General features: G+C 37.7%; 1 protein-coding gene and 1 non-coding gene across 3 annotated transcripts in view; both read left to right on the plus strand.

Moving 5' to 3' along the window:
- KCNIP4 (potassium voltage-gated channel interacting protein 4) overlaps nt 1-27599 on the plus strand; it is a 1020161-nt gene that overhangs the window by 67568 nt on the left and 924994 nt on the right. The gene's annotated exons all lie outside the window — the stretch shown is intronic.
- LOC141570223 (U6 spliceosomal RNA) lies at nt 25074-25180 on the plus strand. Its single transcript, XR_012494234.2, has one exon. It is a non-coding gene; the product is annotated as a U6 spliceosomal RNA (small nuclear RNA).

The raw sequence follows: 27599 nt of genomic DNA on the forward strand, positions 1-27599 counted from the left end.
AATGATTGGACTGTATGGGGCTCTTATTTTACAGGGGTTTCAGTACACGGTTACTTCTCAGATGTTTTTGGAACCCTTGCGATTCTCCCTGGAGGAACATTTTCACAAGTATTCCTTTTGCTGTGAACTGGTTTTTAAAAAAAACACTTTTGGTTGTCAATGTAGTGTATAAATATCTGGGCATAGAAAGCTCGGTTCCGATAGACTTTGATTTTTTTTTTTTTATGTCACTGGATTCTAGGGTCATGATATGGTACCACCTCATGCTCTATACCACTCTGCTCTTGCAGATATTAACATTTTCAAAACTAGGCTCTCTGGAGTGTTTTTCAAGATGGATTCTCATTATCTCCCAGTCAACTGTCAATTACCTGTTTTTTAAGGATCTCAGCACATTTGTGTTTCTTTGAGGAAATGGAACTAAATTCAGTAATAACGGTTAGCAATTACTAGGTGCCTATAAGCCAGACACTGACCCAAAGTGCCTTAGTGTTACCTCTCAAATCTTTGCAAGAATCCAAACCCTAAACTTATAAGAAAGCAACTTTGCTGCTTTGCCAGATGGTGGACTGGAATGCATATATTCAAATGTCAGCCTTTGGGAACTTCCGTTGCTGAGTCCACATGGCCATTTTATCCAAAGGAATTTGGGAACTGCAAAGGCTAACTCTTCCTCCCCTTCTGATTATCCCCAGAGCAATTCAGGACTTCTAGGTAGAATACTTTGTTTGGCTATATGCAGGATTCTCGTGCTTATCTTCTATTAAGAGTGACAGGTGACGTAAAAACTAAGGTAATGGCAAAAATATAAGACGGTAAATTTGAGTGACCTTACTGGAGAGAATGACCTGGAAGAATTGTTGAAGATCATTTAAACACTGAAAAACACAGACCATCTCTGTAAATTAGAAGGTACAAATGCTTATTTTCCCTTCACAGTGAAGAAACCATTGCTCTACAAAAGTGAAGACCATTCATTTAGGTGAGAGGGTTCATTGTAGAGTGACTATGTCATCGGACTTTGAATGGTTCCTAGAAATGTGGTTTCTGCTGTTTAGGGAACTTTTACTTATTCGGTTGATGTGCCGAGAGCTATTCGCTGATGTGCGAAATGTAGGCCTGGCTGGGCCTTGTGCTAAAGGACACCCCCCTGGTCCCCACCCCAGTAACTTCCTTTCCTTTTTCCTCCTTGAGCAACCTCCGCTGCCAACTTCATGAGCACCATTGCCCTGAAGTGGCCCTTCCTGCCCTGGCTCTGGCATGGTCTGCTGTGAGCAACTGGAAGGATAGTGTTGGTCTGCTACAGACGCTGTGTTACACTAACATGCACATTTTGGATTCAAGAGACAAAGTAGTGGTAGGGAATTTGCACACCAACTCTGCTTCTAGTGATCTATATCAAGAATATCTGAGATCGATGGTAGTATGCCTGCTCTCTACAACCCCCAGTTCTGGTAAAATTTTTTTAGAAAAGATGCGACCCATTTCTACTTGCATATGGGTTGAGTTATTTAAATGATCCCTCCCCCAATATGTGGCACTAAATTCATTAGTTAATCCAATCATTTCTTGTGTCTCTACTGTTTGCAATATATCGTGACAGACTGTGACTTAGATGACAGTTTTTAATATAATCTAATGAGGAAGAAAGAAACATACTTAAATAATGCTGATGCAAGGTAGGGCTGTAAGGAAGGATTCCAGGCTGAGCTATCGATGGGGGTGGAGTTAGAAGTTTTACTCATTTTCTAAAACAGAAATACTGTTTGACCTGTATTTCTGGACAAGGTACTTTTGTTGTGATTGTTGTTATACAGGGATAAAGACAGCATATTTTATGCCTCCTGTCCCTTGTCCATTTTTCTGAGCCCTCCTTTAGTGCATGTGTATCCATAGTGTATGCGATCATTCTTCCTCTTTAGGGTTGGACCCCTAAAACAGAGGAGATGAATGACCCTCTTACCACCTCTCCTGGCAAGACATGCCTGCATTTGGGGGTGCCTGTGCTGTGGATGGGAGCGGTGGCTCCCCACGGATGTTATGGCAAAGGATAACAGGCTTTTTATGGTAGGGCACTGCTTCCTGCTTCTTCCCATGAACAAACAGAGCATATGGCTTGACCCTGGTTCTCCTCAGGGAATTAGGGAGAAAGCAATTTTACGGAACAAATTTCAATTAGCAGTGCTGATGGAGAAGACTCACTGTGAATTGCCTGAATCCAGAGATGATTTGCAAACAAAGTCTCAGTTCATGGGATTTGTACCAATTTCAATTTACGCCGCTGATTAACAGTATGTATTTATACATGTAGAAAAGCAAATTATTTCAATTGCCAAGCCTCTGGAATGTAACTCTGCTAGCCTTAGTTAAAACCATGACACAGCTGTAGCAATCATTCCCAAAACAATTCTTCGGGTTCCATGGCATTTATTTTTGTGTTAAGATTTTTTTTTTTAATTGTTTGTCAATGTCACTCTACAGATAGATGCTTAATAAAGTTTTTCTTTCTTTATTTTTTGTGAGTGTGTGATTGAAACCTTTCCAGTAGTTTTAATAGTCTCATTTGTCATATTTTAATGTGAAATTCAGAAATCAATGCATCAAGTTATGAGTTTGAGGTTGATCTCTTTTTCCTTGGGGCTTGGTTTTCCCTTCTGCTCCTGCTCAGCTCCTCTCCTCTCCTCTCCTCTCCTCTCCTCTCCTCTCCTCTCCTCTCCTCTCCTCTCCTCTCCTCTCCTCTCCTCTCCTCTTCTTCTCACCTCTCCTCTCCTCTCCCCTCCCCTCCCCTCCCCTACCTCCATCCTTCTTTCCTTCCTTTGTTTTTGTTGATGAAAGTGATCATGAATAGTGAGTGATTATGTCTCAATAGGTTAATAAATGATTGAACCATCCATTGTTGCCTGTGAGGGCCCACCTTTCACAAGTCAAACAGATGAGCCATCATCCTGAAAAGAAATGCTTTTGTTATTTAAGATCCTTTCTCCTCGTGAATGAGTGTTCTTCATTTATGTGTGACTTAAATTGTTAAAATATGAGACTACAGAAAAAAAGGGAAGCGATTTCCATTTGTAGCTCCTTGGAATAACACATGTGGTTCCATCACTAAGTGCCGATAATTTAGAAAACAAAAAAATTTATTTCGGTCATCCAGTTTGTTTCTTTCAGCGTCACCTTGTGAAAAGTCCAAACTATCAGCATCGGGATGTGCTCATTGCCCCTGCATGTATCTAGTAGAGACATGGACTCCTTGAATCTATGTCTACTAATCAGCCTTCCTCCTCTATTTTCTGTCACCGGATGGTAATTAAAATTGCTTCTCTTCTCGGGGCATAGGGTCTTTGCTGTAAGGACTTGGTGCTCAGCCTGAGGGATCCTAGAAGCTCCTTCTTTTTGATAAATCTGAAGTCTAAGTACAGCATCCTTTCTCCAGTACCTGATACGTGGATAAAAGTAGAGATAGGCCGGTAGGAAGGAAACATTCCTAGTTCCTCATTCACTGAAACACACAGCTCTGTTTCTGATACTTCTATTTTCTGCCAACCCAGCAATGAGCATGTGTGACAGGTGTCAAGGAACTGGAGAAATCCAGGGATTTCCAGTGTGCCAGTATAAATAAAGACACATACATGAGTATTTCTCATTGCTTGCTCATATGGGGCATTATCACGTTCACGGTAGTCTTTCTGGAAACATGCATGCACAATTAAGATTGTCCTAGCAAACATGGTTATTATGGAAAAGCATGTTTTCATCACTAGGTGCCAGAAATAAAATGGAGTCATTGGGTTGAATATTCTTGATAATAAATAAGATAATTCTTTGTTACAGATTGTGTGTGCCTTGATTACAAATATATGAGGACATTTTGTTTTTGTGTAGAATAGATTGTAATATTAAGCATGGAGGTAGGTAAGAAGCAGCATAAATGGATTCCAGACTGCTTAGCCATACCCCTTTGAGGAAGTATGGTGAAATCTCGAACCCATCTTTCGATTCTAATATACCAGCAGTGTAGGTCCATGGGGACATGTAAATGTTCATCCGATGTGATTCATGTAATAAAGTCACCATTAGTCAGTTTCACAGAATTATTACATTTCTAACTGTGGAAAAGAATTATATGCTACTTCAAGTATATTACAGAAAAATCAAGGACTAATTGCTTTTTTGTTTAAAGGAAAATCAAATTGTAGTTTATTTAATAGTTGCATTTGCCAAGAAAATGTGAGACACATAAGAAATAAGGCCTCTGTTTTGTAAATGTGTTTTTAGACCCACTTTAGTCACAGTTCTCAGAGACGAATTTCACTTCACACAGCTAATCAGAGTGAGTACAAATGTGGGACAGTTTCAGGTATGGTTGGATCTAGGAGCTCAAACAAAATCATGAGGGTTCTCTCTCTCTTTCTGCTTGTCCTATCCTTCTCTTCTTTCCTTTTCCTTGCTCTCATCCCTGTCTGCTGCTCCTTGTTTCATCTGTAAGCTGGGTAAGATGGGTTTAATCCTCTTACGTTTATCTCATTCCTTCCTTCCTTGTTCAGATATACCTCCCCATCTGTATCTCACAAGTAATGGGAGGGCACTGATTATCCTCTCTGGACCATTCCATTTGCTTATCCCCAAAATAGTGACATTTCCTTCCTTTGCCAAGTATGCATGGGGATGACTCTTTCAGTAGCAATTTGTCAGAAGGTTATTTATGTGTGTGTAGAGCTTGTTACTCACATGTATTATTTTTGGTCTTTTACCCTACGTGTGGTAAGGTTACTTTTTCAAAGAACCATGATTTCCAGAATATTCCTTGTGTCAGATGTTGCTTTAAGAATTGTTGATAAGAAACGGGATAATCCTATGTAATCCCATCTTTACTCCTCAACTCCTATTCAGTTTTATTATATAATATTTATTGTTGTAAATTTGCAGTATTTTCTAATCTTGGTCCTAATGACTACAGACAACTAGTACCTTATAAAAATATGGCTTAGAATATTCTGGCTTCAATTATCAGCTACAGTAACTTTAGGCAAATATGTTGCCTTAAATCTATCATCAATAGGATATTCTATCACAGGAAGAAAAATTGATAGTGATTTATGAGGAAAATTTTCAGGCTGTATTAAAATTTTGCCTAAAAAAGAATGTTAATTGCAAAAGTACATGCAATGGGTAGTGATAGTGAGTTAACTTGATTTTAACTTTATTTTGTCACTTTATTATAAACTAAAATGTGTATTAAAAATTCCAACGTGCTTCTAAAATGAATTTTCATTGTTACGTTATAGCCAGCTTTTGCATTGAGTCCTTCATTGCATATCCACAATTTGTACTTAAATTACACAGAGTTAAGGCAAAAATTAGGCCCCTAGAGTTTTAAGTTAAATTTCATTTCAGAGAAATCTGAGACACTGTCAGTTTTTCACCCTGTGCTAGAGATTAGTCCAGAAAATGACAAGAAAAGTGCCTCTCAGAGTTATCAAGAAATTAAACTTTGTTTCAAGCCCTGTTTTTCTTTGTTTTCCCTTTACACTCCAAATATCCAAGTATAGATGTGACACCATGATATTAAAACTTGAGGCGATATTAACTAAACTGTTTGTAAAGACAGTAACTCATACCTTTGTATCTTCTGCAAGAACCCGCAAATACATTTAAGTCCTATTTGGGATAACCCCTCACATGTAGCTGCAAGTGTTTACTAATTATTATTCTGGCACCCCTACATCTGATAGGAATCAGAGTGTGGGAGTTACAAATGACCCCTATCCCCAGGAACCACTCAGACTGTGAAAATAAGTGAAGTGCCTCTGGTGAAATATCAGCATATGACAAATGATCTCACCTCAGGTGACATCAAAACAATAGGGAGTGAGAAGACTTTGGCAAAGGAGATAGCGCCTGTCCCATCCTAATGCCAACACTCAGCTCTAGTGGGTTATGGCCACATGGGATGGTGGTCTAGTGTTGCCAGATCGGTTAAGACAAAAATTGCGTTTTACTAGAAAAATCTCCTGATTTTTTTCAATGTTGGTAACTAATTTAAAATTTAAAGAAGTTATTTGGGCTAGGAAACCTCATTGAGAATGTTTGAAGGGAAAATCCAAGGAGAGTTTTGTGGTGACCTGTAACTAGGTGGGAGGTGGAGGGAAGAGAGCATGTTGGGAGGCAGAAAGGCAGCTAAGAGCTGAGTGGCCAGGTGAATTATGATGATGGCCAATATTGGAGCAGTGCAGAGAGTTCTGGAGGAAGAATAAAGAGATGGGTTGGAGACCTACAGGAGATAGAACAGATTGGACCTGTTGTGTAGTGATAAGAGCCCTCAGAAGAATTGAAGTTTCAAGTTTCTCTGGTGTCCCTGGAAAAACAAAACAAAACAAAACAAAACAAATGCCGGGGCTCAGGTGGAATGTGCATCTTTTTATCAGTAATCTGAAATCCAATTATCTGTCTTCCGAAAGTACAGACACCACTCCTGCGCACACAGAATAATTATGCCATGTATGAGCTCAGCTTTGATTTTTCAATCAGAGGATGCACTCATACCATTGCTTTAGTTGCTTCAAAGGTCATGGCTTCAGTGATTTAGACGCTAGAAAGCGAAGATGAAAATAGAAGAAGAATGATTTTGTAAAACAGATGGGGAAAAAGCAAATGGAGGTCAGCCTGCAGTCACTGGTAGGAGAGAAGAATGAGAGGCAAAGTCAGGAACTGAAATCACTCAAGGAAGCTGTGATGCGAGAAAAACAGGAAAGGGGGTTGCAGCTGTGAATCTCCCCAGTCTGAGTTAGCTTGATACTGAAAATCGAACAACTGGTGGTTCTCTGTTGAGCTCTCTGTACAGCAAATGCTCTGTCTATTGCATAAAGGCAAGTGTACATTACTTTTGAAATCCTGGAGGTATCCATCGCCTCTATTCAGAGACAAAAATAAGAATTGGTGGGGGCGCATGTTAGAACTGGGAATAAAAAGCAACCGTCATATCAATTCAACAGTATATGTTGAGCACTGTCAGATATGGGGCAAGGCCCTGGTGATCCAACATTGATTAAAGCACGGTCCAAGTTCTCAAGGCACATACGTTTAACTAACATTTACTAATACCAGTAGGCTAGAACAGATATTCTTTAGCCATGTTAGAGAGATTGAGCTTTTGTCCAAGGGATGGATATCCAAATGACAATGTCCAGTTTTTGGAAAGGAGGGCTTGATTTCCAAAAGACATGTAATGGCACAACACAGTTGCTCAAAATATAGCTTGGGAGTCAATTCTAGCAAAGGTTAGAGATGACTGACATTTCCCAAAGAGAAAATGTAAAGCAGAAAGAATGATGTGCTAAGGGTAGAGCCCAAATAAAGATTCTAGAAGGAATTCACTAGATGCACATAGGTTAGGCAATACTTTTGTCCTTCTTGACCTGTACAGTGAGGGCACTTCAGCAATTGGGGTCACAGATACTTGAAAGAGGAGAAGGCCACTATAGATTTGGGGGTGATTAAGTTAAATATGACATTAAGGTCAAAAGAGGTCCAAAAATTGCTCTGTAATTAAAGTGTGGGATGACCTAGGAAGCAATTTGAAGTTCAATATAAGTACAGAGGGTGCCAAAAAACTGTACACACATTTTAAGAAAGGAAAAAAAAACTGTATTAAAATTGTAATACTCATATATACTGATAAAGGAAGATGAAGACCAGTCATGGGCACACATTATTTTGGCACCCCGATGTAAAGTTGCACCGAATCCCCTTTCCCTTTGTTGTCTTGCTTGGTAGGTTTAAATCATGTCCTGACTCATCCATGAAGCCTTAGTTATCAGACAAAATGGTTGTTAATACTTCCACTTCTGAGGTCCTAGAACACTTTTGTCTGTTCCTTCCTTGACACTTACTGGTTAACAATCTTGCCTTATCAGCTTGTGTGTGTGTGTGTGTGTGTGTGTGTGTGTGTGTGCGCACACCTGATTACTAGGATGGTGATTATAAAACTGAAACACTTTGGAGGTGAAACTGGGCCAGGGTGGGGGGTGGAGATGGGGGGCGGGAGAGAAAGAGAGAGAGGAAGGAGCACATATGCGCGAGAGAGCTATTGGTGCTATTAATAATCACAGAGGTGCAACAGGGACAAATGGGGACTGTCCTGAACAACCTAGGCTTGTGGTCACCAGACTTATTTCCCTAACTGGGCCTCAAGGCCTTGCACAGAATAGCGTTCAAAGATGACATGGGATAGAAAGGACAATGGAGATTATTATGTGACCCCAAACTCTTCATTTTATAGACAAGGCAACTGAGGTCCAGAGAGGTAGTGTGACTTGGCTGTGGATGCACAGCACAGCTAGTTCTACCTTGTTGGTCTGCTGTCTTCATGGCTAATCTTGTTTTCTTACTGATACCCCAGCCTGATATCTTTTCTCAGGTATTGCCACGTACTTATTGCCTGGTTGATTAATAATGTCTTGCCTCTTTGGTCAGATTTCCATGTCGTCTTCTACCTTTCCTACCCTGAGCCACAGTGACAAAACTGTGTTGAGCAGTGTCAATGCTCAGCAAATTGAATTAACAGATGATCATCAAAGAGCTAATTCTTATCAATGGAAAAGGGACTTGGAAATAATATAGTCACGTCTTCTCATTAATAGGGAGAGTGGAACTCTGAAAGTATTAAAGTCCTGTTCTAAAGTCCTCAGCTACTTACTGCTAAACCCAAACTAAAACACAATTCTCCTAAGTAATTTAATCCCAGACCAATGTTTTTCCCACTGTGTCCCACTGCTTTGAATGTGACAGGCAGCAAAATATTAGCAATCTCAAATGTAAATTGTCCTCATATGATTTATGTTTTTTTTCTTGTAGTTTTCCAGATGCTCTTGTATGTTACAGGACCCTCCTGTAGGGTCCTATAGTTACAACCCATGAAACTATTTTAAAAATTAGGCTATCAGAATTTAAGAGACCTGAGATGGAAGTGTTCAATTTCCTCAAATATAGAGAACACAAAAAACCCTGTTTAATTTTAATACTGCCCTTGAAAGAAAGCTGGGGTTTTTTGTTTGTTTGTTTGTTTATTTTTTTTTCTAATTCAGCAAGACAGAGCTCTGTTAGCAAAGGTATTCTACAAGGAAGGACTTGGCGTTTTATGTTAAATACTTTCTCCAAGTTACTGTATTTTGTCATATATAATGCACACCCACATTTTTGGCCCAAGTTTTCAGGGGAAAAAATCTTTTGTTTTAGTTTTTTAATTCAAATTTTTATTTGTTCACATTTAGGTACTTGTTTTTTGTATTATAAGGGAATTTTAGCATTTTTTCAACATATTATAGTATAGGAAATTTTATGGAACAAATAATTACAAAACACAAGAACAGATAAAAGGTACAAGAATTTTATGTACCGTAACAGATTTACGATATTTACACATCATAGAAGGCCAAGAACTCTTCGTAGTTACAAGCTTGTGGTAAGTTCAACAAAAACAATTATCGTATTCCAGGGCATTATTCTGCATACGGATATCATTACTGATTTCTAGAGTTACACTTTTAACTCATAAGCATAAATCGAAGAATTAAAAACATTTATAGAGATATGGAATTAGTACCACCCATGTATAATGCACATCCTTATTTTTCCCTCACAAATTTAGGCCAAAGAGCGTGCATGATGCATGGCAAAATACGGTACTTATCACCCAAGGAACAATATCCTGATTTACTTTTGCTCTTGCGGGGAATTCTTACAGTACGAAAATTGTGGTTCTCCTTTATTTTAGCTAAAAAGGTGAAGAATTTTGGAATCCTGTACTGAGTCGGCTAAGGCCATGGTCTATTTTAAAACTTTCAGAATTCTAATTAAAGATACAAACAGAAAGAGGCAGAAAGAAAATGTATAAGTTGGCTGTGTGCAGAATGAGACTGTGTGCTTCAGGTGGGACGCTGAATCACCCATGTCACCTGCTGGGACGAGCATCTGGAGTGAAGTCCCCACAGGACTTCAGGGGCCCTTGGTATTCTCTGGCAGCTTCACAGGCTAATTAGGGAGCAGCCAGGACTATGTTTACTGCACTAGAAAACACTGGCCTGAGTCAACCCAATTAACAAAGTTTCCCGGTTTGTTGTGTCACTTTGCTTTGCTGAAATTCCGTGGAGACCGTCTCTGATGAAATTAAATGTGAATGAGAAAGCATGGGAGAGGAAGAAGCAAGCATTTTCAGTTCTTCCAGAATCTTCACTAAATAGTAGCTGAACAGCTCTTTTCTCGGGGTTCATTGGGACTGTGAGTTGCCTCATCAAACACAGGGACTGTGCTTTGTCAACAGTCGTCCTCTCCAGGACCTCAACAAGGGTGAGGCTTATGATGGGACCCCAGTGATCACCCACTGAATAAAGTGGTGCATTATAGCCTGGATGCCTTCTGGCCTGGACTCGGGTTTCCTCGGCCAGATGGAGGGCTTCGTTGCGGGATCTGAATACTCACAGGCTAACTCCCAGGCCAGAGATATTAACCACTATTCTGTACTTCCCTTTCTCTATGAAATTTAAATAAAACATTTAAGACAGTGTTTAGCCTGTAGCAAGTGCTCAGCAGCTGTTAGCTGGGATTAATATTGCTATCATCAACACCGTCCTTTTGTTGAAGGAAGCGTCTCTAGCATTAGCAGAGAGGTGCCCCCTTCTGTTCCGTGGTATCTTTACTCCCACACTTATCATACTTTAATTGTTGGTTAACTTCTTCCTTGCCTCCACCAGCCTTTCAGAGCTTTAAGAGCCAATATTATGCCCAGCACATTATAGGTGTCAAGTGTTTTTTAAATTAAATATATTTAGTTAGAGTCATTCATTTTCCTTGTAGTACTTTCCAACCTGACTTTGGAAAAGGCACTAGTTGAATACATACACATTTTCATCTTTGTAATAAACTGTTTCTTAAAGCAGGGCTCTCTTTTTCTCAAAAAGAAACGCAAGGCCATCTCACAGGCTATACTCATACATAACATCATGGCAGGTAGAACAATCCAAATGCATATGTGGATCTGTTGTTACAGTGCAATAGAAACTCAGTGCCATGTTCTCACTGAAGTTTCCAAAGGTTTTCTATGCTACAGAATTCTATTTAACACACCACACACACACACACACACACACACACACACACACACACACACACACACACAATTACATCTAGTATATCATCAAACTGTAGAGTTTTATGAATGTCTAGCTTCTTTATACTAAGAGAGCACCACAGATGGCACAATGACAGACATGAAGTGATTGATTCAAGATCAGAAAGATTATTTATTAAGGCAGAACTGAGGTGAAGATTCTGCTGTCCTGCCCTGGTCAGTGTTTCGCTCCCCTTTCACTCATATATCCATCTGTCAACTGAAAAATAATAATCTTTGGAGGTTCCACTTGACCATTTTTTTTTACTATTGTCTACATGGAATAATAGCCCTTGTATAGTGTGGTTGGAGATATTCTGTGCGACTAGTTTCCCAGAAATTATCACCCTTCAACACAGAGAGGGGGTATTATAAGGTGCTCTCTCACTCTGGGGTAAAGGAATGTGCTCTGAAGCCTCAGGAACCTGAGTATGAATTCTCCGTGTGACTTTCAAAGCCTTTCTGAGCTTCTCATCTCTGTAATTGTAGCTTGAATTGCTTCCTGTAACACTCTCAACCTTGGCTTTACTCCATCCATCGCTGCACTCATTACTGTGGCTCCCTCCTGCCTTTCTGGGAGGACCAGAAGTGAAAAAGATCATCATATTTCACACTTATGTCTACCTTCTTCATTTTTTCTCTAAACTTAGGTATCATTCCTCCTTTTACCAAAGCTAGGTTCTCCTGTTCTTCACTTTCACAGCACTCTGTGTGTGTGTGTGTGTGTGTGTGTGTGTGTGTGTAATGATGTTCTATGTTACCTAGTCTGCCCTGCTAGACTATAAACCTCATGACAACAGGGGATTTTGTCTGCTTTTTTAAAATGCATGTGTAACAGTACATTTTGAATCTTGCACAAATGTTGAGTATACAATTAGTGAAGGAATATGTAGTGTTTGGTCTAAAAATCATGCCTCACTTTGGAATATGAGCTGAGAGAAATGGGACCATCCCCAATTTCAAGATCACCTTATCTGGGTCAAACTGAAATGAAATCATCTTATTTATATTATTTTAAAGGTTTAAAATGGGAAGACCATTGAAATTAAATGAACCTGACAAGGCCACAATATCACCCAGATTATTGACCAATTAAAAAAACAACAACAACAACAAAACTTTTCAATAGTGTTCTCTGAGTTGCTAGGATAAGAGGATCATGTCTGAGATTTTGGAGTTTGTTGCTGTTGGTTGGGGATATATTGTTTTCTAAGCCCCAAAGAGCTGCATTGGATAGTGGCCAAATATAAAGATTTCTAAAATATCTTTAAAATACATTTTTACATTTAGATTTTGAAGCTACTTGAGGTTTGTAGGTTTTGTTGTTTATTCCACAAAATGACTCTTTTAGTGGCTCTGTCTTGAAATTCCTATTTTTGCCATTTTAAATGTGGTATAGATATATTGGATTAGGATTCAGAATCTGTGAGCTCTAGATATTCTTCTGCCACCAACAAGTTTTGTCATTGTAGTTAAGATGCTTATCCTCTCTGAACCTGAGTTTAATTTATGTAGTGAATACAGAGACTTGTCATAACCTCCCCTCTTCTCCCCAAACACAAACACAGGCTCACACACTCATCATCCTAAATGTGATAATATATGATTGATTCGGTGCTTTGGGAATATTGAATTTGTTTGCTGTGTATAAAAGTTATAAAAGAGTACCACCTACCTTGGAATTTTTTACATCTAATATTCTTTTACTGTACTGTTAAAATGATTGTCTTAATGATCTGAATTGAATATAAACTTAGGTAGTAAGAATTGCTGTCATTTTACGTAGGTACTGTCATGTGTGATACTGATTAATTTGTCTCTGACAGCAAAATAAAACATGGTGATCAATGTTTCTGATTGATTTTCTCTGCTGGGATGGTGTGAGTATACACTGATCAAGCTGATTTTTATTGCTGTTCAGACTGTATGAAGCACAATTTCAGTAATTCTGTTTTGATGTGAGTTTCTTCTCTGGTGTCCTCATTGATTTGCAGGCAGATTTTGATGATACACTCTTCAAAATAACAGAAAGACAGATAGTTAGACTAGAGACAAAAAAAATTGTAACAGGAGTTGTGTGCTAATAATGTGGTGGTTCACTTTAATGTTCTTTATTTTTTTAATTAAATTTATTGGGGTGACAATGGTTAGTGAAATTACATAGGTTTCAAGTGTACATTTCTGTAGTACATCATCCATATATCACATTGTGTGTTCACCACCCAGAGTCAGGTCTTTTTCCATCACCATGTATTTGATCCCCTTTACCCTCTTCAACCACTCCCCTCCGCCCTTACCCTCTGGTAACCACTAAACTGTTGTCTGTGTCTATGAGGTTTTTTTTTTCTTTCTTTGTCTTGTTCTTTTGTTGCTTTCAGTTTTATATCCCACATATGAGTGAAGTGAGATGGTTCTCGACTTTTTCTGTCTGACTTATTTTACTTAGCATAATAATCTCAAATTCATACAGGCTTTTGCAAATGACAGTATTTCGTCTTTTCTTATAGCCGAGTAGTATTCCGTTGTGTATATATTCCACATCTTCTTTATCCAACTATCTATTGAAGGATGCTTTGGGTGCAGTGCCCCTTTTTTAAATGTGCTTACTTGGTATTGCCATAAGCACTCTCCCATTCTTTTTGCACAGTTAAGAAAATAGGGCAGATTAGAATGCAGAGTAAAGACTCCAGGATTAATCCAGACAGAATTAATAAAACAGAGTTAATCCTGTTCTCTATTTCATAAAATATTCCGTTCGTTAGAATTGAATATTTTCATTGTAAATGAACTGAGACAGACAGGCAGGTAGGCTGAGTTAGTTCTTTATTTTGTTTCTCTTGGAAGGGATAATTCCAACAGAAGGTAAACACTCAACAAAGCTTCTTGGCATATACCAATCAGTTATTTTCAGTTACCTTTTTTTTTTTTTAAAGGAAACATATATGCCTCACAAAGTAACCCATTTTTTTCTTGTGGCATTATTTCCATAGGTACCTCTCATTTTAGAACACATATGTGTTCTTATCACTGAGATATTTGCTGCCAGAGTGAAAATGTTTTCCCAGAAACAACCTTATTCCATGTTCTACATAATACTAATATCAGCTCTAAAGAATCTCAAGGTTGAATGCTCACGTTGTTGGGTGCCCTCTGAGATCCAATACATGACGTTTACCTTCAGCAATTATCAGGAACCTCTATGGGAGGAGTCAAGCCCTTAAATATACATTAGAGCAATTTTAAGAGTTTTTTGTAGTAATAATGAGAATGAGAATGATGACAGATGCTGCTCGCGGAGTCCTTTCTGTCCTCACAAATTCCTGTGAGAAAGGAGTTAATATGTCCGTTTTATGAAAGAGTAATCTGACCCAAGGAACACTTAAATAACTTGCTGGAGGTCACACAGCTGGTAAGTGATGGAGCCAGAATGTGAACCCAGCACTGTCTGATTAGTGATGTGTTCTCCCAGCTTTGTGTTACTGCCTGTTATTTCCCGTTCCAATGTCAATCCAATGAGTCTTCCCAAACACCCACGCATGTTGAATCCTAGTCCGGGAGGCAGGTGGCACCACAGGCTTTCATGTAGGGCTACTGCTTCACTTTTCCGGAAGCACAGGAAATTAATCCAGAAAGTGGACTTTGACAGGTTAAGGAAATACCTCAGCTACTGGGACAGTTCAACTTTTGTTTTTTTAAGTTCGCGAACTTGTTGCAATGATATTGCTAACCTTTTTTTTATATCAGAGGGCTTAGTCATTGTGAATTTGTACCAACTTGACAAACAGTTAACCAGTTTTACTATTTGGAAGTGCTGAAAAGGCTGCGTGAAAAAGTTAGACGATGTGGGGACAGAGCCCCAGAGAGCACTTTCCAGGCTCTTGGCCTCACATGGAAAGGTGCTGGCTCGGTTATTAGATGGCCATCAGCTGTAATCAGATGGCCATCCACTGTGGCTGCGGGGCCATCAGCTGTTACCAGTTAGCCATTAGCCACTAATATAACTGCCATGGCTATGCTAGGGCGTTGGTTGGTCGGCAGAGAAGCGGGTGGCATATTGGGGATCATGTGGCTCCTGCTCTCTGTGTCTCCAACCAGCGAGAATATAGTGGTATGATTCCCCTACCTATGGCTCCGTGGGTGCTCCTTTTTGGCCTCACCACATCCTGCATTCTTGTACAGGGAGCAGGAGCTGAGACCCTGCATTTCAGATGACTGAACTTTTTGCCAACAGTTCATGGCTCTTGCATCATGACAGTGCACCAGCTCACATGGCACTGTCTGTGAGGGAGTTTTTGTTTATTTAATTTTTTTTATTTATTTTATTATTAGTTTCTGGTGTACAAAACAATGTAATAGGTAGACATTTATACCCCTCACAAAGTGATAACCCCCTCCCCCAATCTACTACCCCTCTGACATCTAACATAGCTGTTACATTTCTATTGTCTCTATTCCTTATGCTGTACGCCACTTCTTGTGACTATATACATACATACATATGTGTATGTATATATGTGTATAAAATTATAGTTGACATTCATTATTGTTCAGCTTCAGCTTCAGGTGTACAGAGCAGTGATCCGGCATCTACACCGTCCCTGAAGTGGTCTCCTTAATAAGACAAGTGTCCATCAGATACCCTACATTATCTTTACAACATTATTGACTATATTCCCTGAACTGTCTTCTGTATCCCCATGGCAATCTTGTGGTTACTGATTATGCTTTCTAATCGCCTTACCTTCTCCTACTTCAACTTTTTAAATTATCTGGAGTGAGACTTCCCACAATCTTAAACCTTCAGAATGGTGCCAAACTCAGAAGTGAAACACAAAAAGAAAGCCCCTATTCGGTGGTTGTGATTAGACAGAATCAGGTAAAATAACCAAGATGAAGGCAGGGTCTGAACACTGCAAGCAACTTGCTGCAGATTACAAAGAAAAGGTGGACTTTTAATCTCCAGTGACGGCATAATGACCAATTAAAAAGAAAAAGAAACTGAACAAAGATAAAGGAAAGAAAAAAAAATCCAAGAGAGGAAAAAAATGGAGAGACACATGACAAATAGAGAAACTAAGTGGATGGCTGTGTCAGAAAAGATAAGAGAAGGTGAAGTACTTTGTATAAGGAGTGACAACTGGGTGTCAAGTGACAGCTATTCTGAGCGGAAAATAAATTTGAAACTAAGGGGAAAAAGTTATTTCTCTGTTTAAGAGAAGGATTAAGGAGCAAATAACAATTTGAGATAATGTTCTTAATTCTCTTTATTATGTTTACTAATCAGTTCCACATATGATATTTCATTTCATCCTCAAAACAATTTTGTGCAGTAGGTTAAGTGCATGCTTCAGTCTCTGTTTTGGGAATGTGGAAACCTAGTGTCTGGGAAGCAAAGGGACTTGTCTGCTGTCTTGAGTAAGTGGTGAAGCTGAAACAAGAAAATGTGTGTTCTGGCCCCTCTGGTTCACTTTCGTGATGGACTGCTGGGCATCACTGTATAACATTAAAAGCACATGTATCATAGGATGGCTTTACCAGATGTGGCCAAGGGAGTTTTGTGACTGGGCTACTCTGGTCTTCCTAATTTGAAAAAGCCATAGGGGATAAAGGTATATAAAGATTATAGCACCAAGTGCATTTCATCTGTTGCATTTTACTAACCTGAGCTTGTCAGGGTGCATTTCTTATAGAATAGGGGTCAAATATGCCATAGGTAATTGTCATGCAGGGTCTCTGGTCCCGCACCCCGCATAAGAACGCAGGATATGGTGAGGCCAAAAAGGAACACCAACAGAGTCATGGATAGGGGGCCCATACCACTATATTCTTGCTGGTGGCTGGGTTGGAGACACAGAAAGCAGTAACCACACGATCTGCAGTTCGCTGTCCACGCTTGCTAGCTTAGCCACGACAGTTGTATCAATGGCCAGTGGCTAACTGGTTACAGCTGATGGCCAACTAGTTACAGCTGATGACCATCTACTACCCGAGCCAGCACCTTTCCACATGAAGTCGAGAGCCTGGGAACTGCTCTCCTGGCTTTGTCCCCACAGTTGTTATAAAGGTAGTGAGAGGGTGGGGTGGGAGTGGGAGGACTGTATTGAGGAAACAGCAGAAGAATTGATCTAGATATTTCAAAAACATAATCTCGAAGCACCGTCAAATCCAAGGGCTTCTTCAATTTGATGAGCCTGAGTGTCACTCGCAGGGATTCCCGACTCTAAGTTACAGTCGGTGAACCCAGTGCCAAGGTGTATGCTGGATTGAAAGGGTTAATTCTCTCATCACACACTACTGTTATAGGCTGCCACACAATAAATTTAAAAAAAATAAAAAAACTAAAAGTTCCTCTTATTTAAAAAGTGTCAAGGTCTTATCACTTCCTATTGCATTAGGCAAACATACAGGTAAATAGTTTTGAGAAATATGTGAGTACACTTTCAGAAAAGAATGGTCTTTGAATCATGATGGCTTCTTGGACGTGGGGGGTGGGGGTGGGTGGCAAGCGAATGGGCCAAATCCAGCACTCTACCAGTTCCTATACAGCTGGTATACTAAGAATGTTTTTTAGATTTTTAAACGGTTGGGAAAAAAATCAAAAGGATAATATTCAGTGACTTGTAAACAATTCAGTTTCGGTGTCCATACATAAAGTTCATTGGAATACAGCTACAGTCATTACGTACTATCTATGCCTAGTTGAGTAATTGTGACAGGGACCATATGACCCACAAGCCTAAAATACTCACCTGTGGCCCTTTACAGAAATAATTTACTGACCCTGCTTAGGATAATAAAGCTGATACTGGGAAGCCCTTGACATACTCTCCTAAGGAAACAGACTTAATGACTAGCAACATGTGAGTAAATAAGTAGACAAATAAACAAATAAATTGTGTGTGTGTGTCTGTGTGCATGAATGGTTTTACCATCCTGCCTGTTATGACTTCCTGGATTAAAATCATAAACCGTGGTTGAATCAAAATATGCAGTGTTATTTAAATTATTTTCTAGTTTGTATTATAAGCTTGTACAATCCTCTGACAAATGATGTAGTAGGCTGTCAATTTCCTTATAACACAAAACACCCATATTTTATCTAATAATAGAAGGGCTTTGTTAAAACTGTGTCTTGTTGACATATGTAATCTCATGATGATGAAGCAGGAAAATATTTAGGTTTTGGAATGAGGTTTTCTTAAAATGCCAAAATTAATTTGTGAAATGAACAATTCTTGGATTTCTCTCAGCCCATCAATGGATTTGGTAAGGCAAGTGGAATAAAAAATGCACGTTAGCCAGCAGAAAGGTACAATTCCTGTGCTCCATTGTATTATGATAAAGAAGGTGCAATTAGAATGGTATAGACATATGATAGGAAAAGAAAAGACTACTCAGAAAGGACACAGTTAACTCCACGCGTGGACTTTACAGCCAGAATAGTGTACTGATGCTGTTTGTCTGTAATTACCAACCAGCTCATTCTTATCTCTACATTCATAATATCTACCCACGTAGTTTATTTCCTTAAAACATTTTGTTCCCTTAAAACTATTTGAAGCACACAATATGTATAAAATGAATATCCAATTGTGCAAGTTGAAGAATGATAATAAAATTGTCTGTGGACCCACCTCTTACTTCTGTGACTTTTTTCCTCTATGTTCTTAGGAAATGCTTTTTCCTGTCTTCTATTATAATTCCTTGTGTATATGTGTCCTATATTCTTCTGAAATACTGAGTTTCCAGAAGGCAGCATCCTTGACTCATTCTGCTTTGTTTCCCCACGGTTCCCAGGATGTTACCACCAAAAAAGCCCGTGCTTAGAAATAAATAAATAAATGTAGGCAGAATGAATGAATGAATGTACTGCAAGTTCTCTGTGGAAAGGAATGTTTCATCATCTGTTCTTCTAGTTACTAAACTTAGGGGCATAGAGTAGAGAATTAGCAAATGATGGGATTGTGTTGAATGAAAAGCTTTATTATTCCATTCAGGTGCACGTCAGGTGTGGTGCTGTGTCGACTTATTCGTACATTCTCACCGAAGCACTTGGTATAATAATAGAATAGGACCCTGTGAGCTTGTTAAAGTGTTAGGCTACCTTATCCATTTATTGAAGACCTCTAGTTAGTTAAACTATACTTGTCCTGTTCTTTCTCTCTCTTTCCAGCTCTTTCTGCTAGTCGTGTCAAGTTGGTTCTCATTTTGCTATTCTCAGTACATGTTCGAGTGTCCTTACAGCTCAGGTCATTAGGTGCATTAGCTCTAGGCTGGCCTTGTCTCTTTTCCACTCCCTTCCCCCACCTTTTTAAAATCTTGCTCTTGTGATTATGACACCTGATTTTGGCTTTACCAGCCAATGAGAATATTCTTTCTCCCAAGATTGCAGGTAACTTCAAACCAACCGTGGATATTCGAATTGCTCATCTCATCTTGGCTACTTTTGCCAGAGGTTGCGTTTCGAGGCTATTTTTTAAAGCTCTAATTTCTAGCTGTTCTAAACAGGAAATGGGCCTGGAATCTGACTGCCTCCAATATTACTGTGTGATACTTTCTTTACTCTTAGATTATTACTCAAGATCATGTTATTTTTCAAGACCAGATAAATGAGCGAACACAAAAAAAAATTGAGAATTGATTTAATTTTAAGTGACCTTATCCTAGTACAAAAACATTTCCATCAAATGCTTTCATCAGAAACTACTTTTACCTACTATGTGAAGTAACTTCTTGAAATTCTTCCTTGAACATACATAGTTTTGAATTCAGAACTATGTACAAATTGTATTTTGTGAAAAATACAGAGTAAGTAGTACCCAAGGACCTGGGTACTAGGTTAATGGGTATTACCAAATATATCTGTTACATACATAAAATTCACTGGGTAACTCGTCAACTTAAAATGCAGGTTTTATGTAAATAGTTAAGTTACACACATAATATGTATTTACATGTTGTAAATATATTTTTTATTTGATACAGAGAAAGTATTATTTGGAAGATAATCTTGAAGAAAGTTTATTGGTAGATTAATGTCCTCAAAATATATTGGTGTCTCTATGATAAAGTTCAGACTATTAAATATTTTGGATTTATACCTTTTAGTGATATAACATGAGCTCTGAATCAGATAGATCAGGTTCAAGTCCTGACTGTGTTATTTATTTATTAGCTCTGTTGTTGAACCACTGACTTCCTCATCTGTTAAATGGAAATAGAAATAGAAATCTCATAATGTTGATGGAAAGATTAAATGAACTAAAATATTAAGCCCTTGATAAGTTATCTAGACTATAGAAGGTGTTCAAGAAATGGTAATCAATATTAGAAGTTGGGTTTTACTTTTGCCATTTGCATAATAAATATTACTGAGTATTAATATAGTTTTCAAAATTGACAAGGTGAATAATGTTTTATAAAATTAATTGATGTGATTATATGAATTATGATACAATATATAAAGACGTCTTTTGTAGAATTTAGGGGCTTTTATCTTCCGTTTATGAGGATTTTAGTAATATCCACATTGAAATAATATAAAAATAAGAATTTGTCTTTTTGGATTAAAAAATTTTCTTAACATTGAGACATGGATATGAAACCAGTTTTTATTGATCACTTATTATGTGTCAGGGACTGTTCTAAGTCCTCTACAGTCAATTAACTCACAACAACTTCACAACAATCCTACAGAGCTTGTACAGATGAGAAAACTGAGGTACAGAGAAGAATAGAAATGTTAGAGACTGGATGGAAGACTAAGCTTTTTACTCTCAACCATGCACTTGTAATCATCATATAATGCTACTTTGATATTAGGGATAATTATATTTGTAGAATGTATCCTATTCAGAAGCAAATATTACTTTTCAGAAATTTGTATTAGGTAAACATATATGCCAGATGGAAATTGTAACATAGTGTGGTTAGAAAAAGTACAAGCATTTCCATGAAACTCCAAAAATCGAGTATAAAAATGTTTCTATTTTAAAAATATAGGTAAAATTTGTATTGAGATAATGTATAAGAGACCTTTGTCAGCGCACATACCTAGTAGACATTTTTAGAAATTCTTAGTTAACTCTGAATCAGATTTATACGTATTATAGTTATTTTTTAAAAATTATCTAGAATGAAAAACTATTTTGGGATTTGAATTATCAGACAAGTGATTTTTATTGATGAATAATTTATCCCAGCAAGTCTTCAAAGCCTTTTACTTTTTCAGTATACACAGATTCTGCCAAGCTGTGTGGTTTTTGTGATTGCTATCAACACCTACGAGAGGGATTCCTAAAAAGGAGGAAAGTTCCAGTAGTTTCCAACAATACAGATTTTGCTGCTGAAATAAGCCATCTTTAACCTCCTGCTGGATAAAAGACATAACTTTTTTGCCAACTGGAAATTATAGCAATACTTTGTTTTCAAATTATCTTAAGGACAATAGAAATGGACTCTTTTTTAAAAAGGAACCTCTATAATTTTACATACAATCTTGTTTATCTCAGAGCTTAATTTTAAGAATCTCAGTCTTGGACTTTAAAAAATTTTTTTTAAGGAAGGCACAGCTCCCAGTGGCCCATGTGGGGATTGAACCGGCAACATTGGTGTTATTAGCACCATGCTCTAACCAACTGAGCTAACCGGACGCCCCTCAGTCCTGGACTTTTGACATTGAGGATATCCACTTATTTTAAGGACTTTTCATAAAATTTCAAAACAGCAGCTTGACCTATAGATTTCAAAAGGTTAAGTCCTATGCATGGAATGCTTTTAGGAGTGCAGGAGTATGTTCCATAAAACTGGATAGTCATCTTGAAGTCTTTGAAAAATGGCCTGATGGACGTCATTGCTCATGCAGAAATAGAATCTATAGGCAGAAATTTCTGGATGTGTGTGAAGGGGGAAAGAGACATGGGGAAAGGGAACAAGATGGACAGTCAAATTCTGTCTTAACCTAAGGATGAATGTCCTCATGATAAGGTCCCATAAAAATGGAATGGGTTGACTGAAGAAATTAATGAGTGTTTTAAAAGTGACCAATTGACCGTCTGTTAAGAATGGTATGGAAATAATTTTCATTTGGTTTGCTGAGCTTGGATTAAATGATCTGTATGGACCTTTTAAATGCAATGATCTGAGAAGGTAAAGTGATGGAGTGTTCCAGCTTTAAAATGTTGAGGCTCACTGCCTTCGTTCCCGGCATTATAAGAATTAAGAAGAGAACATACCTCAGAGCTCTTTAGAAACGTTTTCAAGGATAGCTTAAGCAGAAAAATAATTTTCATACTGTGTTTCCCTGGAAATAATACCTAACGGGAAAATAAGCCCTAGCATGATTTTTCAGGATGACATCCCCTGAACATAAGTCCTAATGTATCTTTTGGAGCAAAACTTAATATAAGACACGGTCTTATTTTCGGGGAAATATAGTAGTTATTTTAAAAAATAAATTTCATGAAACAAGTATTTCAAAGGCAAATAAAAGACAATTTACATTGATTCCTTTCAAGTATCAGAAGTAGCAATTAATTTATGAGTAGATGGATCTCTTAGGAAAAATACCTCAATGATACCAGGAAGATTTGATTATAAGCAGTAGGAACTGGAGGCGTGTGACATAAGCAATAGAGGAGTTTATTGAGAACACCGCGTAGCTCACAGAATTGAAGACAATTCTGAGACATTGGCTTTGGAAAGGATACGGACCAGAGCCTCTCTGAAGATGTAGGTATCAGAAGCTGATACCTAGTGTCTCCAGAATGCGATCAGGGCAATGAATGCCAGCCATTTGAGGTCTTTGTGTCACTCTGCTCAAGTTTCAAATTCTGGTGAAGAGGTGTTAAGAGAATGTAATTTCAAAGCCAAGGATGAGTCATATGCTCACTCCTTGGCCTAGGAAAGAAAACTCCTTGATGATCAACCCCACCAACGTAAATTCAGTGGCAGAAGTGTGGGAGATAGCTTCCTGAAGCAAAATTTGAGGTGCCATGATGAGAAGAATGGGGGATATAAGCTGGACAGGGGAAAACAAGGGTGTGTACCATAAGAAGCCACTTTGGTTTGAAATATGAATTCTTAATCCTCTCAGCCTCCTTCAATAGCATCCTTCCTCTTTCAAATTCATGTTCTGGAACAACAGGACACAATTTGGAAGTAACGAGTTGTTCTTCATATAAGATAAAAGACATTTGGAAATTCAGAGAGCAGCTTGCACAAAGTTGTCTACAGTGAAAAGAAGAAATCGAGGAACCGGCTAAAGCAGAATGTCTGGTTCCATAAAAAAGGGTTGTTTGTAAAACTCATAGACACAGACAATGGTTTAGTTGTTAACCAGCGGGTAAGGGGGCAGGGGGTGGTAGATGAGGATAATGGGGATCAAATATTTGATGATGGAAAGAGAAAACTGACTCTGGGTGGTGAACACACAATGTGATATATAGGTGATGTATTACAGAATTGTACACCTGAAATCTATGTAACTATGTTAGCAATTGTCATCCCAATAAACTTTAATTAAAAAAAAGAAAAGAAAGACAGGGTTGTTTGTAGCCAATGTGGCCTTTCTCATAGGGGGATGGTCGATGGAGTTTTAACACAGTCATATCCAATATTCTGTTTTAAGTTGCTGCCTGTATTGACCATGCCCTAACCCTTCTTCGTTACCCTAAACCAGCCCTACAAGTCTGCTCTGCAAAGTGACCCTTCATTCATGGTTCTCTGGAATGGTGGAGTCAGTGTGGAGTGCGGTGCAGTGATAACAGAAGAGGGGCCTCCATGACAAGCTCATAGTGGTGTTGGGACGCATGCTCTTGACCAGAACATGAAGCTGTCCTGAAATTCATGAGAGTGGTAGGCTACAGGATATGGAGGGCAAGTTTCCCCGTGATTTGAGATGGAAATTTAAGACATCTTACTTGCACACTACCCCACATGACAGCTCTTTGCCCTACAGCTCTTCTTGTCCCATGGCAGAGTTGATTCTGTGCTCAGCATTGGTGCACATTTTTCGAAAAAGAATATACTTGTAGACAAATATGAGTATTCTCTCGTTTGTAGGAAAGATGGAGGAAATGAATCACCTCACATATATTACAATGTGCTCTTCAAAATGAGATAATCAAGTGGAATATTTCCTTTTCCACGGTAGAGCAGAAGATGCAGCCCTTATTATCTGCCGTGAAGTATATGTGAATCAGAAATTGCTTTTTCACCCTTAAATTTTGTATTTGATATTTTATGGCACTTAAGTGAATGATGAATTATTTTTGTCTTAATTAACTATTTATGGAGTGCTTTTAACAAAATTTAATGTAATTCCACAAAATGACAGGCATAGGGAGAAAAATGTGCCTAGAGATAATTGGCCCAGTGCTGCCCAAAAGAATTTAAGACATTCTTTTGGTAGAAATATTGATGGAATTTCTCAGAAAAGTCTATTCACTAGCAATGGTAGATAATCAACTTTGGGTTACTCAGGATCCAGAAATCCAATTTATGAATTTTCTTTCTGTCTTTGTACCATTTCAATGAAAGGAATTTAAATTTTGGAAGCAAACTCATTTTAAAAACTTCTATGGACACATCATAATTTAATTATATAATTATTCCTGTGGGCTGTGAGGATAAAGGGAAAACCTATGGAAACCCTCTAAGTGGATGGATGTTAGTTATTTTATCTATTTACTAGTATCTTTGTTCCTGCCTAATGGTATTTATCCTGCCTTGTGTTTGAGTTTCCAAGCCTTCCCCACAAAACTTCTGCACTTTGGGAAGAGATAAATCTATCCAGTTTCTGGATTAAAGTTAGGAGTTCATCTCAGACTCTGACCACAGAGTTTTTTTCCAGGCCCAGGACTATTATGTTGGTGCAAAAATAACTGTGGTTTAAAAGGTTAAAACCAATTGTGTGCTCACTTCGACAGCACATACACTAAAATTGTAACGATGCAGAGAAGTTTAACATGGCCCCTGTGCAAGGATGACACGCAAATTCGTGAAACGTTCCATGTTAAGAAAATCAATAAAATAAAAATAAATAAATAAAAGGTTAAAAACAATTGCAAAACTGCAGTTACTTTTGCACCAACCTAATACTAGTTGAACCTAGAAAACATTTGTTGGGGTCTTCTGAAAACACGCTGCTTTCCTTGTATAAGAAAGTGACAAGGGATGTTCCATTCTTCCCATAACATTTCTCTTTCCTTTAGGGAACAACAACTTTTACAGTGTGAAGTGACATGTTAAAACATTGTGATATTAGAGCTCTAGTTAACTGCAAATTTACCAATAGTCATGTTTTGTGATTAAAAAAATAATAATAGTTTTTTTGTTGTTTTTTTCTGGAAATGTACACAGAAGTAGACTAAAATCAGGGATATGTAAATACCGTTCTCTTGCATTAAAACTTGGAAAAATAGGACATTTCTTGCCATCTCTGAACACGGGTTTTCCTAGCAGGCTGTAGCATCCAATCATAGGTAAAGGTGAGGCAATTATCTCCTTTCTAGTCTTGGTACTTTCAGGTAAAAGCTATTGATGTAAAATAACTGAGATTTCCTGGGGTGTCTAAAGAAGAAAGGGCATGTCATCAAGAAGTATAGTTGAGTCCTTCGTGTTCATTTCTCTCTGAAACTTAAAATATTTTTCTTATGAACTATGTACTACATAAATGATGAGTAATGCAATGATACCAAAATGAAAACCCATGTACCCACTTTCCATCTCAGAAGTAAAGCACTTTCCATCTCAGAAGTAAAGCACTTTCCATCTCAGAAGTAAAGCACTGTAGGTAATTTAGGAACCTTCTCCTCTGTGTGTCACTCATTGATTTCACAACCTGCACCCCCCAAAAGTAATCACTACCCTGAATTTTGGTTTAATCATTATGTCCCCATTATGTCCTCATGCATGTCCCCTGATGCTTTTCCTTATAGTTTTACCATGTATGCCTACACCTATAAGCAATATATTTTTAGTTTTGCTTATTTAGTTTTGCTGAACTGTATAAAGCTGAGGTATCCTATATGTATTCTTTTGTGACTTTTATTTGCTAAATATGTTTTTGAAGTCAATTCATACAGAAGCTATCACTTGTGATTCATTCGTTTTCAGTATTGAATGAAATAAATATACTTCATTTCATTCCATTTATCTATTCTGTTTTTGATTGAAACTTGGTTTGCTTCTGGTCTTTTTTTTATTACAAACAACCAAGATCATTTCTCATGCATGTCCCCTGATGCATATATGCAAATAATTCCTTAGAGAAAAGTTACTGGGTCATAGGGTATGAAAATGTTAAACTTTATCTGTAATGCTATACATATCAAGTCATGTATATGTACATCATGTTGTGTACTTGAAATATATACAATTTTATTTGTCAATTATTCCTCAATATGTAAACCTGGGGGGGGGGGGAAGACATATAAGGAAGAAAAGACATGTAAGAAAAAACAATCCCTTCTATTCCTAGTTGCTAAGATTTTTTGTTGCTTCTTTGATATTTTCAGCCATGTTTGTTTTCAATTTTGTCAATTTCTACTCTTCATTCTTTCTGTCTCTTTCCTACCTTCTATTTTCTTTACACTTAGTCTGTTGTTCTTATCCTAACTTCTCATAAGTTGACGCTGAGCTCATTAATTTTGAACTTTTTCCAACTTTTTGAATATACCATTGTTGGTTGCATCTGCCTAGTTTTTTACCTTAAGTTTTTAAAATATAGTATCATCTAACGTCTTTAATAAGTTCTTTGACCAATGACTAATTTTGTAGTGTTTTAAAATTTCCAACAATATATAATACATAAGTGATAGTTTTTGCCAATTATCTTTTTGTTATTCTGTTATTGATTTCTAAGTTTATTACTTTGTGATTATAGCATATGGCATATGCTCTACGATACTAATACTTCAAAACTTATTGAGAATATTGGTGTTTTTCCTTGTGTGTGTAAATGTTCCATGTGAAAAATATTGTTAGTGTTAGATGTGTTGTCCAATGTGTATATATATATATATATATATATATATATATATATATATGTGTATATATATATATGTATATATGTGTATATATATACTTGTTCATTATGTTGTCTGAATTTTTCATAGCTTTAGCAATTCTTGTCCGCCTGATATTTAAATTTCTAAGGCACCTTGGTTATTTTTCAGTGTTACCATATACTTTCATTAACTTTTGCTTGATGTTATAAGGTTGTGTTACTAGGGTATACACATGTTCAAGATTGTTATATTTTTCTAGTTAATGGGAAATTTTATCCTTACATTGTCTACTTTATCTCTAACAGTGCTTTCCATCCCTTAAAGTTTCTTTGGTTTACTAGTAATAGAGCTATACCAATTTTCTTGTGGTCTGTGTTTGGCTTGATATATTCTTATTCTGTATCTTTACTTCCAACCATTTGATGTTA

The sequence above is a fragment of the Rhinolophus sinicus genome, chromosome 1 (assembly GCF_057876585.1).
Source record: "Rhinolophus sinicus isolate RSI-liver-muscle chromosome 1, RSI-T2T, whole genome shotgun sequence".
NCBI lineage: Eukaryota > Metazoa > Chordata > Mammalia > Chiroptera > Rhinolophidae > Rhinolophus > Rhinolophus sinicus.